General features: G+C 45.0%; 1 pseudogene; it reads right to left on the minus strand.

The window, feature by feature from the left end:
• Positions 1-9,235: 9,235 nt before the first annotated feature.
• On the minus strand, positions 9,236-16,270 carry LOC136504400 (GRF1-interacting factor 2-like; annotated as a pseudogene).
• Positions 16,271-16,636: the final 366 nt, after the last annotated feature.

Genomic DNA, 16,636 nt, shown 5'->3' on the forward strand with positions numbered 1-16,636 from the left:
CAAAGGCTTAGGTTCGAATTCCAACGCTAAATCTTTTTTGCTACATTTTTATAAGCAATAGAACAAGAAAAATTATTTCGAGGAACATGCAATGATCCCATTGTGGACCAGTTGGTTTGGACGCACGGGTCTCAGCCTGTAGACCTGGGCTCGAACTCATGCAACAAATATTTTTTGTTAAATTTTTATTTTTATAAGCAATTACAACAAGAAATATTATTCATTTATTATTAGCGTCATGGGTTTCACCGCACACTATATATTATTGTTCTATTGTTCCACCGTACACTGTATATTTAATTTATTTTTTATTTGATTTTGAAATATTACGTACCTTGATCAAGTTGAGTTGTGCCAGTGCAGAAAGTGACCAACACGTAAATATTTGTAGTTTTACCGTACGTTGTGATCGGAGGTGGCCTAGCACTCAATGACACAGGGTTTATACTGGTTTAGGCAACGTGTCCTACATTGAGTTTGAGTCGGTCGGTGACTTTATTCTTGAGTCCAGGTGCTCGAAGTTTACAGTGGGGTTACAAACGAGAAGGAGAAAGATGGTGTGTACTAGAGGTCCGGTCAGACTCTGGTCAGAGAGGCCGAGAGTGATGGGAGCTCTGCTATGTGCTATGTGAACTTGATCGATCTGATTGAATCTGCCTGTTGGGAGAAAGCGCATCCCCTTTTATAGATGAAGGGGATGGCCTTATAAGTGAGAGGAAGAGAGTATGTATGCTACTAAGTCTTGTTGCCCACGCCGGTGGGTACAGGATGATGGTAGGCGCCCACAATATTGTTGAATGTCAGATGTACGTGGGAGGTTGTGTTGTCTTCTTTAGATATGGCAGACGTCGCGCCTGCCACACTGTTGATATCTTGAGGCATGCGAGGGGTTTTACCATGTTCTCTTGGTACGGTGAATGCCGACGTCTACAACACTGTCGATGCCCAGAGGTATGTGGGGGAGCCTTACCGTTTTTATCTAGTATGAGAGTTAATGGTGCCCACAACACTGTAGGGGAAAATATCGACGCCTACAACACTGCTTGAGTTCTGTCGTGCCAGGAGGGTCGCCGGGTACTGCCTGGTAGGTGCACATGGTATGGTCCCTGGTATTGCGGTTTGACTTGTGCGCCCTTCCTTACTTTCTTCGTCCGTTCCCTGGTCCTTACCGAGCGAGCGTCCCCGGTCGATTAGTCCTAGTCGGCTTTGAATGCGCCAGCTGTAGAAGAGCAGTGAGTAGGGGTTTGGTGCATCCCCAGTCAGAGACATGGGTCAGAGTCGAAAGTAGTGCTTTGGCTAGGCCTTCTGGTCGGAGAGGTCGTCTGAAGGCGGGCTGGAGACCGAAGTAAGCGCTCCGGTCGGAGAGGCGGGACGGAGTCGGAAGCGGGCGCCGTTCCCCCTCGGCCAGGCCTTCTGGTCGGAGATTGGATCGTCCTTCTGGCCTGTCGTCTAGGTATTTGGGCTAGCCCATGAGTTGCGCGTTGCTCGCAACGTTGTCCGTTGGGACGAGTCTTTGTTGGAAAGCCGGTCCATGAGGGACCCTGGGTTTATGAACCCGATAGGAGCCCCCGAGCCCCTAGGCGATTCGGGTAGAATCGTCTAGGGGATTTTTGTCTTGACGGTGGGTGTGCGCGAGCGCACCCGCGGGTGTAGCCCCCGAGCTCCCGAGCGATTCGGGCAGAATCGTCTGGGGATTTTTGTCTTGACGGCGGGTGTAGCCCCCGAGCCCCCGGGCGATTCAGGTAGAATTGTCTGGGGGTTTTTCAAAAGTAAGTGCTCAAAGTAAAGAGAGGAGAAGGAACGCGGTGATGTTTTGCCAAGATATCGGAGAGTCGCCACTCCCCACTAGTCCTCGTTGGAGCACCCGCACAAGGGTGTAGCTCCCCCTTGATCCACACAAGGATCAAGTGCTCTCTATGGGTTGATTCTTCGACACTCCGTCGCGGTGAATCACCCACAACCGCTCACAACTTGAGTTTGGTCATCCATAAGCTCCGCTGGCTGATCACTAAGCTCCCAATCACCACCAAGTTGTCTAGGTGATGGCGATCACCAAGAGTAACAAACATGAACTCTCACTTGACCAAAACAAACCTAATGAGAAGGGTGGATGCACACTTTGCTACTCTTGCTTTCACTAATGAGGTCTCTCTCTTGGATTCTCAAATCTCAATCTCCTCACTAGGACCTTGCTCTTCTTGGCACTCTCAAGGATGTTTCTCAAATATTGGAATGAGCAAAAGTGATCCCTCATATGAATAGAGGAAGTATTTATACACCCTTGTTCAAAATGAACCGTTATGTGCCACTGCAGGGTGACTGGACGCTCCGGTCAAGGTGATTGGATGCTCCGGTCAGTTCACCCAACACTAAGCCGTTTAAGTTGTGACCAGACACTGACTAGCGTCCGGTTAGCACTGACCGGATGCGTCTGATCACGAAAACTGATCTCTAGAACCTTACTCGAGTTGACCGAACGCTGGCGCCCAACGTCCAGTCACTCACCTCTTAGCGTCCGGTCGCACCAGACGACTTCTCCTTGATCAAATGAACTGACTGGACTCTGTGCCAGCGTCCGGTCACACTAGAACCAGCGTCCGGTCAACATTTGACCCTTCATTCACTTCCAACTCACAATCATATGTGAATAAAGTTTGTTTCAATTGATCTAAGAGCTATTTAGGAGATACCTAGTGCTAGATTTGACAAGTGTGCACCACACCTAACCCACTAGACTCACCTAGGTCAAGCTACCCGTCCATACCCCCCTTAATAGTACAGCCAAAGGAAAAACAAAGTCCTAAACTACTCTAAGTGTCTCTTCAACACTAAACAACACTTAGAACTAGTCCATCCTTAACCTTGCCGTCCATCCTTTGAAAACCGAAACAATTTCCATCGTAGGGGCATGACAACCATGATTGCCCAATCGATTGTCATTACCATGACCTAACTTAATTGCATCTACAAAACACACGTTAGTCACAGTAATCTCGTATTGTCATTAATCACCAAAACCCAACTAGGGGCCTAGATGCTTTCAATCTCCCCCTTTTTAGTGATTGATAACAATACCACCTCGAGTATGTAAAAGAGATGAGGTTTTCAACATGCTTGGTTCATATAAGCTTTTGATAATAAGAACAAAAGAGTTAGGCAAGCTTATATGACCCAAGCCATCATGATGTACTCAATAGATATAAAATAAGCACGAGTACAATAAATAAAGCTCATTTGCATTGGAGTTAAAACGCGGAAGCAAAGCAAAAGAGCATAATCCAAGTGATATGACATATATAAAGATCAAAATAGAGAGCACACATGTCACATATCACATAAATATCACTATCATGTTAATATCATGATCACACTTATGTAGTTCAATGGCAAGGCGACCAAGAAGACTACATCCAAGAAGCGGAAGTATGCAGATGCTGATACAGCAAGAGCAGCCATAGTTGCAGCCGCCGTAGAGCGTGCAGAGAGAGGAGGTGCTAGGAGTGGAGTCCAAATTGCAGATCAGCTTTCACCAGCACAGACAGAGCAAGCTCAGGTGGGAGAGCCAGCAGAGGAGACTGAGCAGGCACCACAGCTTCGCCGCTCTAGTCATACCCGTACCCAGGTGACACCGAGGCCAGAGACGCAGCGGAGGGGTTCTCATCCGCCACCTAGACCACAGGATCTGCCTCTAGTGACTCATCTGGATTTGAGGGCCGCCATGGCCAAGTAGGTTCAACAGCTCAGGTTCGTTCAGTTTGAGGACTGGTTTTCGCCTAGGAGGGATGAGCGTGCTTTAGAGGACTTCTACACACCACCGCAAGAGGATTTTTATAATGCATATCTTAACAGTGGAGTAGCTTTCAGATCTCACAGAGTTTGCTCCATCGAGGCCATTGTTGCAGCAGTAGGAGAGCAGATCCGCCCTCACCTATCTTACTTGCCAGGGTTGATAGACCTACTTGGGTGGACAGGCGGATATGTACCATCATGGGTCTGTGAGTTCTATGCTACACTTTGGATTGACCCACAGCATAGGTTTATTCACTTTGCTTTTAGAGGCCGAGACTACAGGCTGATGAGCTTCAGAGTCAGAGAGATACCCAGGCTTTAGGAGTAGCCCATCCGGCTACATGAGGTGTGCTATGGTCAGACAGAGCCTCCCAGATGCCCTCACGGTGGTCTTGTGCCTCCTATAGATCTGGTCCGCCAGTGCTTCACAGAGGCTTTTGGCGAGGGGTCGAGTAGGACACCCAGAGACCTCACTCCTACAGCTAGACTGCTCGATGCTATCATGAGGAGGACCCTACTCTCGAGGATGGGATATCGTGAGGGCTTGACTCGCATTTAGTTATGGCTACTAAACTCTCTGATACAGCAGACTATGTTTGATATTTGGGATCTCATTCTATTAGAGATGGAGGATACTCTTGCTGAGGGGTTCAGGGGTCATCGATAGTTGCCCTATGCTCACTGGATTACTTTTCTAATTCACAGGGCAGTCATAGTGAGGCCTCTAGAGATGCTGGCAGAGTACAATGGTGCTACTATAGAGTTCCTTGCATATAACTTGACTCAGATGCTTCGCCACAGTACAGTGAGGACACCTAGCTAGCCGAGCCATCACCTAGAGGTGCCAGAGTCTACAGCCCAGCAGGATGAGACTATCAGGGGTATTGTAGCTACAGAGACGGAGGAGCTTGATGCTCAGCAGGAGGGTATGGTCGAGAGTGACCCTAGTGATAGCATAGATGATGATTATCCGGATATCCCTCGTATGCCTCCTCGATGACATGATGGTGAGGCCAGTGGCTCTAGTTTAGCTCCACCTACACCGCAGACTGACCCCGCTTTACTTGCTATACTTGAGCGGATGAGGCAGGATCAGGCTCGCCAGGCCCAGAAGACAGCTGCTGCACTAGCACAGGTACATGCCAGACAGGACGAGTTCCAGCATCAGCAGCAGGCTATCCAGTAGCAGCAGCAGCTTCTCATGCAGCAGCAGTTACTCGGGTTCATGTAGCATGTTGTTACTGCCATTAGGGCGCCACCACCACAGCCTTCACTCTAGATTGGCCAACCTGCCACCACTTCTATGACTCTAGCTTTATAGCCCAGTGGACTTTAGAGTCAGGGACAGCCAGTAGCATAGTTTCCTTCACCTATAGAGTAGGTGTCCTAGTGGTTTGCCTCGCCAGTGCTAGCCCCATAGTTCACACCTCTATAGACAGGCTTCACACTGGCTCAGACTTCCTCGCTGCTTGTGCCAGATACCCTAGTCTCTAGGAGCCTTGGTGCTACCTTCAGTGAGTTAACAGGGTAGCCTACTCCGCCATATCTACATGTCCCTGGTCCTTCCACAGTTGCTCCTATCACTGGGACTATAGAGACGCTCCCTTCCTCAGTTGCAACATCAGAGTCGCCTGCTACAGTCATACCTACAGAGTCACAGGCCGCACCAGTCCCTGATCCGACCCAGACCGCTTCAACGTCACTTCCAGCCACAGAGGGTCAGACTGCTCAGAGCTTAAGATTAAATGATGATGGCACACAGTTCTAGATCGCTCACCACGCCTCATTGCCTGACTCGTCCGCTGTAGCCCCACCGATCGACCCTTAGGTTTTGGTGTTTGACACCAAAGGGGGAGAGGGATCGAGTATGGTAGACTTAGGGGGAGCGTCATATCTAGGGGAAGCTTTATCTATTATCTTATCTATTACATTTGGAGTTTTATGTGTGATACATTGTTATGCATTAATGTTTACTTTCATAGCCTCCCTCAATGGTTCATCACCTACATCATCAAGATTCTCATGTGCTCCTTGAAAGCCGTTAGATTCATCAAATTCCACATCATATGTTTCTTCAACCAAGCTAGTGGCATGATTAAATACTCTATATGCTTTGGACTTTGATGAGTAACCAACAAGAAAATCAATATCATAATATCTTTGAAACTTCCCTAGGTGTTGCCGCTTTTTCTAGATGTAGCATTTGCAACCAAATACCCTAAAGAAGGAGACATCCGGCTTCTTTCCATTGAGCAACTCATAAGGTGTCTTACCAAGCATGTTTCTCTAAATAATTTTTCTTGTTCTATTACTTATAAAAATGTAGCAAATAAAGATTCAGCACTGGGGTTTGAACCTAGGCCTTTGAGCTAAGTCGCGCGCATCCTAACCAGCTAAACCGCAATGGTGTCGTTGCATGTTCCTCAGAACAATTATACTTGTTTCATTTCAAACGCCAAGATCTACGGCGCCAAGGCCTTGTCCACGTCGGCGCCAGGTCACCGCCACGTCCAACGCCTCGCTAAGACCTTGACGCCATTGGCCAAGGCGTCGAGATGTGTTTCCTCGGCGCCAAAAGCCATAGCGCCAAGGTCAGGGTCCATAAACGAAAATCAAACCACCAGGGGTCTATTTGTGAATATTTTTCAAAAAAAGGTCTGAAAAATAAAAAATTTGGTATCCGCCCACTACGGCGTGGCTGCTCATCCACCCGCCCCTTTCACCCACCATGCGCCCATCTCCTGCCGCACCGTGCCCTTCCCCCCACCATGCCGCATCCCATCGCCGGCCGCGCCGCGCCCAACCCCAGCGAGCGGATGATGCTGTTTGACTATGGCCAAGCGAGCAGCTGCTTTGTAACAGTGGGGCCACGCCGACGGGCGTGAGCCTAGGCCGCGAGAAAGTGCTGAGAATCGTAGGAGGAGCAATGGGCCATGCCAACGGGGAGAGAGCGTGGAGCGACGTCCCCCTGACTCGGGCTTGCCGACTACCGTAGTTCCCCACCAGATAGGCCATGGATACCGACAACGCCGTGTTTGAAATGTTTCAAACTTTTTAGATTTATGTTTCAAGTGTTTTATCTGGATGTTGCAAAAGTATATCTGAGATGTTGCATATGTTGCAATGACAATATATGCATGTTGCAAGCGTATATTTTCAAGTGTTTTAGGTGTTTCAGACATGTATTTCAAGTGTTTTATCTAGATGTTGCATATGTTGATATGGCTATACACGTATGTTTCAAGTGTATGTTTTCAAATGTTTCATATGTTTTAGACTTATGTTGCAATTGTTTCATATGGTTGTTGCAAAAATGGATCTTAATGTTGCATATGTTGCTATAGTTATACACGCATGTTTCAAGTGTTTCATATGTTTCAGACGTACGTTGCAAATGTTTCATCTGTATGTTTCAAAAGTAGAACAAGTATTGCACATGTTGCAATGAGCATTGGTGGTTGGCGGACAGCGGCCCGTCGTAGCCACCTGGTGCTGCTGCTGGAGCACCTGAGGCCGGTAGACGCTTCCGCAGCGCGCATCCGTAGGCGGGGCTACTGACTTGGGACCCACAGGTTTTCCCCGTGCGGGCGCGGGATGGGTGCGGGAGCATGGTTTTGGACGCTGGCGTGCGATGTAGGCGGGCGTGGGGCGCGGGATGTGATGCGGGGGCATCCCATGGGAGCTGCATCCATACACGTCCTGTGCCCGGACGTCGGGCGCTAGCCCTTCTATGCACACTGAGCAGTCCTTCCCCGGCGAGATTCCGACGTGCAAGACAGTTTCTGGCGTAGCAAAAGTTGGGGAAATTACTCATGTGACCCTGCCACCTCGTTTGACCCTAATATTTATGAGGTTTGCCGCTTCTTCTCGTTGGTTTGTGGTCTATTCGTCATTCATTTTGGTGGGTTGCGTGTTGTTTTGAAGGTGTGAGCTGGTTGAGGTGTGCTTGAGGATGGGTAATCGGAGATTGACTTTGGCTGTTCCGCCATTCAGAGTGGTGAAATCTTTTGGAGGGACTAGGGAGTGGAGGTTGCAACTAGTGCAGCATCCAAAGATGATAGTTGTCCAAGAGGCATTGCATAATGTGTCTCTGTGTGTGTTTGGACTGAACTATTGTTATAATCTTCACCATGTGATGGAATGCAACTAGTCATCTAACATTTTGCATGCACCTACTTCAAAACTCAGTTAGTTAATCCAATGCCAATACCGCAACACATTTCTAGCCACCACTATTTACATCAGGAGACGACTTACAACAAGTCCGACAATGAAAGCATAGTATCATAATAATATATCAAAGTTATCACATCATTATGGTCAAGCCCCTGATGGCGGGTAGGGAGTAGCTCTTTTTTTTAATAAGGCAATTTTACTATAATCCAAAACCTATAGCCGATCCATCCATCCAATCCGGGGTCCAGTTCTACCCCCACAAAGGTATCAGACTAATGAATCAAGGCAACGGATCATCTGCGTGGAAGGTCATCCCTACTCCTATCTTTTTATCCGATTGGAAGCTTGTAGCAGTGGAAGAACAACAATTCTTGATACTTTGTCTTTATTCACTCAATCCAACCGCTTCGTCTAACATAAACCCTTGTCTAGGGCAATTGATAGATAGAAGCCACATATATCATCTATACAATCCTTCTCTCTCTTATTGAGTCAATCTAGCATAACACCTGACCTCAAACTCCATTGGCTCCTTACCTCGAGCCGGGATAAGAAGATAGATTGTACATTTGATTGTTTAAACCTGAGTTTAAACTCATTTTAAGCATGTTTCAGTGAAGGAGAAGTAGTGATGAAGGTTTCGTAAAAGGAAACAGGAAAACAAAGCGGGTTACCCGACTTGGGAAACGGAAGAGATCAAAAGCGAGAAGTGACTAGTTGGAAGTTCCTGAAAGCACGGAAAACAATAGTTGACTTTTATTGAGAAGTAGGGACCCCAAGAATTAGGAATCAATGAAGCTCAAGTTGCATCACTCACACCTCATAAAGTCAAAAGCACCACACCATCCTCAGCTTGTTTTTGTACTAGGCAAAAGGGAAATCTTAATAAGGAAATTCCCTGAGGCAGCAGTTTCATTCGCACCTCCCTTCTGTTGTTATTGATCATTAAAAAAAAGAGCTATTCAATGAGTACATGTCAACATGGCATGATTTTTCAAAGCAATTTCAGTAACTTGGCACATGGCTTTCTCATCCTTCCCATAAACATGTCAAGGTTTCCACCACCAGTTCTGCCCCATTGTATTAGCACGACATTCAGAAGAAATGGTGATCATCAGAACATTCAAAAGATTTGAATCAACGGAGTTCACTATAAGCCTGGTAGTATATTCTAGGGCCCTAAAGGTTGTGCAGGCTTCCTAGTTGATTTGCTGTTAGATAAGCAGGCCCAAGTTCAGCGAAATAAAAATTTTCATGACACAAGTAGAATGCATATAATAAAAGGAAAAGCATGGTAGCTAAGTTCTTGGAAGCTATAGGACTTCATATGACATTCAGCTCTAACATAATGAATCCAGCTACGTGAAGAGTTGAAAGTTTTGCCATCACAACTCGTAACTGAATCCAGCTCCTGAAACCATAAACTAGCATATGGCTTCGAGCCTACAAAAGTACAGTATGGAAAGAGCAAGCAAATAAAAGTCACAATAATCTAAGTCTGTTCTACAGACTGACAACAAAGGTAAAACGTGACAGCTACTGATCATCATCCATGCGAAGATCATGACCACTTATCATTGAAGGGCACAGGAACGATCCTCTCTTCATCATCGGTAGTATACATGCATCTTTTGCGACCTAAAATGCTAGCTCGTAAATTATCGGGACTTTTTGGCCTAGTCGCTTCCACCATCATTATCACCACCAGTGCTCCTGTGGCTCTCAGTGCCCGAGGGCTCCGAGGCGACCCCACCAGCATCCTGTTTGTTCACTGCTGGTGGTGGCTGAGCTTGTTGAACTTGAATGGACTGAGGCATGCCGTTGACCACTGCCAGGTCTAGCAACCATTTGGCCACTGAAATTTAGCAACTGAGCCTGCTGCTGCTGAAGTTGCTGCTCCTGCATCTGCTGGGGTGTTAGAGGTGTCCTCGGTGGGAAAATAGGCACCTGTGACATGTACTGCCCTACTCCAGGCAATGCACCAGGCGGCGCCATCTGTTTGCAGAAATAACATGAGGGCATAGAGTAGAAAGGATATGTGCACAGCTAGGTCTAGAAATGACAAACCTGAGGGCGGCTTACAGCAGTCTGTGGTTGGGCATCTGCGATTGCAGCGAGATACAAGAGGTTCTTCTGAAGTTGTGATTGATACCTGAAAGTTTCATGGAAGAAAAATATACTATTAACAAGAAAGAGCTTTGCGTCAGGAAAAACTTCTCAATTAATTTACATAGTCAGGCGACAGGGCGACGCCTTGCCTCTGGCGACCAGGTTACGCTGCAACACCTAGGTGACAACTTACCATGGCATTTTGTATCTTAGTTATAGCTTATAGCACACTGCGTGTATTGCTATTTTGCTGGCACGATTGCATATGCTGAATGGATGTTTATTAAAGCATGTATGCCAAGGAAAACCTGCTGATCAGGGCTAGCAGATTTTGCATTTATTCTATTGTAATGTCCTCGTGTGACTTCATTTTAGAAGGGTGATTTTATGAGCTGAATATTTTCATGTTAATTGCCAACAAGTAGACATCATTGATTGAAATCTCATAATCCCAAATAGGGTACATTAGCTGCAGATATAATGGTTCTTAACAGCAGCTTTGCGTATGCTCAGCAAATATGTGAGATGTTTTTAGTGCTTCAGGCCAAAGGCTTGGCCTGGCTTTTTTGTACAGACAGATCTGCTGGGCATACCGGCTTGACAGAAACATGGTCTTTTTTTTAGTCAGTTTTTTGTATCCTACATCATTGAGAAATGAGACGACTCTCAGTAAGGCGCCGTTCGGTTGTGGGGAAATAGTGCACTGGAATGATTCCGGCCAGGAATGATAGTTTAATTTATATAACCGTGAATGAGCAGGAACTATTCCTGGGCAGGAATCCGCTAAAATGAACGAGCCCTAAGTCTAAACCACAGCTCTAGTAACCACCAATCAAGAAAAAGGAAATATTGACAAGCACACCACATTGTTAAGTACAACATCAGCCCACGGCCATAGAGAACCTAAGTATAAAAGAGCACTGCTGGTAAGAAGCCAGTTGAACAATATTTTTACGGTCCCAGTGCATTCCTTGTCACTTTGCATAGTGAAATGCCATTAAGATGGCACTAGTACAACAATAACATTGTTGTGTGGTAACCCATCTAGATGTGATATGGACTGCATGCTGAGTGCCTAACTGTATCACATAGTAATACTCCATAACACATGTTCTGTCAATAACTCATACTATGAATGACTACAGAATACACCGAAGACTTTGCATTCTAATATTTAGATGAAGCATTCAATAGATTTCTCTCAGAAAAGTAATACCAAGAAAGGTTAAAGACATTCTTGTCAGGTTTGCATCATATGGAGTTTGTGAAAAAAAATATTAGTCAAATATGCAAAATATAATTCGTTAAGGCCATATCTAATAGTATTCAACATTAGCCTTCCTTTTGCCAGCATACAAGTTCCTTTCTTTATCTTACGTGTTTATTTGCATTTATGGTAGTTTCTTTCAAAACATATTTACGTGTTTATTTGCATATATGGTAGTTTCTTTCAACCACATTGGTGCACTGGACAAAACTAGACTCGGCTATAGGTAACAACCAATCTTTTAGACAAAGCATACCAAGATTAACACTAGTAACTGTTTGTTTTATCAATGAAAGAAGCTATGTTATAGGAGATACATGGTGGTGCTAAAATTTATTATATTGAGTTCACATTTCTTATTTATTTGCATAAGTTAGTGTTTTCAAATCGCTCGACTAATCATGTTTAACCAAAGGTAAATCAATAAGTTGGTCCCTGGAGAAGGATTAGGTGCATCGATTCGATTATATTGCCTAGTAAATCAATCAGTTAGCAAATAATTAACTATAGTCACGACTAGTCAGGCCTTTCTAGTTGATAGTTGGTAGAAATGGCAACTTGGGCTGAAGCCCAATAGCATTCAAGGTCCAGCCCATACCATCATCACCTATATATACTACTAACACTCAGGCTGACCTAGCCGACACCTGAACCCCAGCCACTGGCCACCAGGGCGCCAAGGCCGCAGGTCGCCGGGCGCCGGCCTCCTGCTCACCTCCTGCGCCGCAGCAACTAGGCCTGTGCCCACCACCACGCCCGCCTCGCAGCGCATCCTGATTTGGTTGGTACTGAGAAGGGCAAGAGTCTGACGGCCACTGGCACCGGAGAGAAGGGTAACAGACCAAGGGCCGCCGGCGCCGACGAGGACTGGGGACATCCCATCGACCGTGGCCTGCTTCTCTCCTTCGACAAGCTCCTGCAGATCCGGAACGAGATCGAGAAGGTGAGTTGCTTTGCTTTCCAGGTGATTCGGAATTTTCCTCCGGCTCATTTGTCTCGCTGGGATGATTCAATGTTTCGTTGGTTGCTTGCAGCCTGCTGAACCACGCACTGCCTGTTGATCCAGGACCAACCACGCACTGCCAGATTCATTGGAAATAAGATGTTTAATTTTGTGGACTTGGCACAGAAGGAGGTTTTTGTGCACTACCTGGCCGTTCCATCGCCCTGGCCAGAGGTACGGCAACGTGGTGCTGGCCCTTTAAATTGGGGTTCGATTTTCCTTGTTGTCTGATTGCTATTTTCTCTTTTTTTTTTTAGTGCTATGCGTGGTTGGCCTACCCCAACTTGCTTGGGACTGAAAGGCTATGTTGTTGTTGTAGTGCTATGCGTGGTTGGTCCAGGATCAATAGGCACTGCGTGGTGTCCAGTGGTTCGGCGCAGCCACAATGGTGCTAAATTGCTGCCTGTGGCTCCCTCGTTCCTGTGTATGCAGGTTATGGGCAAACTGAAGGACTTCTTTCCTATTTCTGAAGTGTGGTATATCTGGTATGCTGTACAAATCCTACCTCATTCTTTATCCCCATTCCCTCTGCCTTTTTTTTGCTTTACTTTACTTGATCAATGTAGACTCTTTGATGCTTTCTGTGATAGATTGGGGCTGCTTCTATGCCTGGGTTGTAGAGTCATAATATGTACATGTTTGTTTCAGTTTATAGATTATAAGCTGGATTACATAATTTGGGGTGGGAAACAAACACCCCCTTAGAACAGGTTGAGACCTTGATGTCATATAGTTGTAAAATTCTTTTCTTAATGAAATGACTTGTGTTGTTTGAGGGGAAAAAATGGTTGCAAAATCATTTATATGTTGGGCTCATATGCAGTACGACATATATAGTATTTTTTTGAAACAACATAATGTATATAGTATTTTGGTTGATACCGTAGCATTAGCACAGGCAGTAAACTAGTCCTATCAATATCTCCCCTTTTCACCCTCATTCCCTCAACATAGGTAATGGGGGGAAGTTTGGGCAGCTTAGGTGGAGATGTTCAAGGGGAGTGGGAATGGTGAGGGGAGAGGAGGAGTCATGGTAGCATCCTTCCCTTGAGGCCATGGGCAACACAGAATAGAGACATCCATATCGCCATCGCGTGGCTATATCTACAACATTGTTTACACCAAGGTGTACACTATGTTTCTTTTCTATTTGGAATCATAGACAGTAAGTGACCCTGCTTTTCATCGATAAGGGTGGATATAGGAGTTGTCAAATGAGGCTAGCAAGCCAGAATTACCCATCCTAGCTAATCAAGGCAAGGAAAGGTTATGGTGTTTGGCTGGTTTGCTATGTCAACTCCCTTCCTCCTCCCCAGTATCTCGCTCTAGACCTAGTCAACTCCAGGCAGACACTATAGCCAGATGGGACGTCATTGACCAAAAGTGGTTGATAGCAGTGTTTTAAAGGCGGCTAGGCGTCCAAGCGAGTGCTGGGTACGCCTGGACGCCTAGGCGACAAGGCGCCACTGTTTTCCAAGGCGAGCTGGGTACGCCTGGACGCCTAGGCGACGCCTTTAAAACACTGGTTGATAGCCATAATTCAATATGCGCCACCTGTCTTAGGCGATTGGGGTGAAGAGAGGGCAACTTTATTCCAAATATGAGGGGTCTGACTCATGCCTCAAGTAGCTTGATCTGGAAAGGAGTCAATCTGATATTCATTCAGCAGATCATCAATTAGGCAGAGGAGCTTTTCACAGATGGAACAATGTGAGAAAGCAAAACTTGTCTGTGCAGCAAAATAGATTTGTTGTATGCCCACATTCGCAAGAAAATTTGAGTCGAACAAGGTTGTCCTGCAAAGCAAGTTTTTGGCTAGGAAAAACAGTAACCAGCAAGAGTATCAAGCAAATCCATTCTAAATAAGAAATATAAGGGCCAAATATCAAAGATGTCGCTACAGTTTTCAGCTTCTAGTAGCTCATTCTCTGTTACATATTTACATGACACAACAAAGTCATAACACATGCTATTGCTACCTCATTATTAGATGACAAGTTAGTAACAAGAGATGTTTGGAATTAACTAAAGATCAAGGAAAGCTAACAACAAAATGAAGACATGTTTAAAACATATATTCAATTAATGCAAGGATGAGCCACCAAACAGGAAGCCTCAAAATTTAGCTCATTAAATGGTCATATCAAATAGAAAAACAAAAGAGAAAGGTTTAACCAAATACATACTGAGCACATTCTGCCAATTTTCCTAGGTTCTGATTTTCCAAAATAGCCAAAATAAGCTGCTTATTCTCATCCAGATACTGCAGAAAAAAAAAACAGGATCAATCAGGAAAGTTACAAATGTGCAACAGATCATACACAAAACTGATTAAACTGGAATACAAGGGCCAATTGTGCCATATAAAATGAATAAAACATTGATAGTAAGTCGTAAAATTGCAATATAAAGACAAGGTAGTTCTGTGAGAATACATGAAAACTCTAGATTATCACAAGATATTTATAAATCAATTGAATGAGCATATAAAGAACAATACAAGCATAGTTAGTGTTAGATGTAAAGTATTAAACATCAGTTAGAGTCTGTGTGGAACTATATTCTTGAACTGCAAATGTTTGGTCCAGTGGGCTACATAAACATGAGGCCATTGCTATGTTTGAAACAGATCAGGCCCATATTTCGCTCTATGTTTTTCTAGAAAGAACCAACTTGGCTACAATAATTTGGAATTATGCAAGTACAACAAAGATGAACATTCTTCAGCACCTATTTGTAAGCATTACATTTGGCAGTCTACAATTAACAAAATTAAAATTAGCTACTAGACAACTTAAGTACAAAATACAAAGAAAAAAAACAGACAATGAGCAGGAAATTAATAGATGAGACCAAAAAACAAATTAAAAAAGCTGTCACTTTTCCTTTTAAACTGAACAACAAGATGAAGATTGAAAATAAGAAAGATAACACTAGATTTCCAATGAAAACATATCGAGGCATTCCCAGAACTTAGTACAAAATTTACTACTGCTAGTTACAGGTAGAACTTGGAAGGTATGTCAATCATAAACTCATGTCTCTGTGGTGCTTGTTAAACTTCTGCTAAGCCTGTAAATAAAAGCTGCCACTGATTCTCCATATGAGCCATGACATCTTCCATCACAACACCAAAGAAATTATGCCATCAAGAGAAGGGAATGTACACACAGAGAAGGATTTGCAGGTTACGAAGTTAAGAGAGTGTCAGCGTGAGATCAACACCACAGAGCACATATGGAAAGCATCAGCTTCCTTCTGTTCGAAGCAATGTGATATAAGGCCATGCTACAAGAAAGGACTCAAGTCCCATTACCAAAAAAATGATACATTGAAATGTTGTGCTCCTATTATAACAGAACACGAATGGCCATATTCTTTGTGTGGTAAAATCTTTGGTGCACCGCCACCATAAGAAGACAAATATATTATCAACCAAGCATCAGGATTCATGTCTGACAGTTTTAAAAAAAAAAAGGATTCATGTCTAACAGCAGGATCATAACATTATACCAAATATCCAACAGATCAAAAGAACTCGCTACACCAGCTTCAAGGGACGCTGGTCAAATCCACCAAGAAATCTAGAAAGAAACACCTAGCATCTTTACTACTCCACTAATCCGATCCACCAGTAATCGATCCCAGCGCATACGGATGAAATGCATCAGATTGGAGCCGGCTAGATGATCCAATCTTTGACCGAAATGGCGCCCCAAGAAAACCCCACACGAAGCAGGGATGCGAACCCTATCAGAACTGCGAGGGGGGGAAAGTGAGGGCGAAAGGAGGCACCTTTTGGATCTGCTCCGTGGTGATTCCGGCGGCCGGGGTCATCGCCGGCGCCTGCGGCTGCATGGGCATCGGCTGCTGCATCCCTTCTTCTGCTGGCTTTGGTATCTTGGGGTCGCGGGGCTTTGGGGTTTTTGAGGGGAAAAAAAAAATCTACTTAACCCCCACCTATTATACTTGGTCTACTTCACTCCTCACTATAAAACCGTCTGTTTTACCCTGAATTATCTAAAACCGTCTGTTTTATCTCTGGACGGGTTTTCAGAGCCGTTTCTAGTACGGTAACAGCGAGTTTGCAAAACCGCCTCTGAAAAACCGCCAAAAGGGTAAAATAGACAGTTTTAAATAGTTTAGGGGTAAAACAGACGATTTCATAGTTAGAGAGTGAAGTAGACCTAGTATAATAAAAGGGGAGTTAAGTAGACTTTTTTTTCTTTTAGAGAGTTTGAAGAGCTGGGGGTCGGCGCAGGGACGGGGAGTGGAGGCGTCTGCTACTGCCA

The sequence above is a fragment of the Miscanthus floridulus genome, chromosome 14 (genome assembly GCF_019320115.1).
Source record: "Miscanthus floridulus cultivar M001 chromosome 14, ASM1932011v1, whole genome shotgun sequence".
Taxonomy (NCBI): Eukaryota; Viridiplantae; Streptophyta; class Magnoliopsida; order Poales; family Poaceae; genus Miscanthus; species Miscanthus floridulus.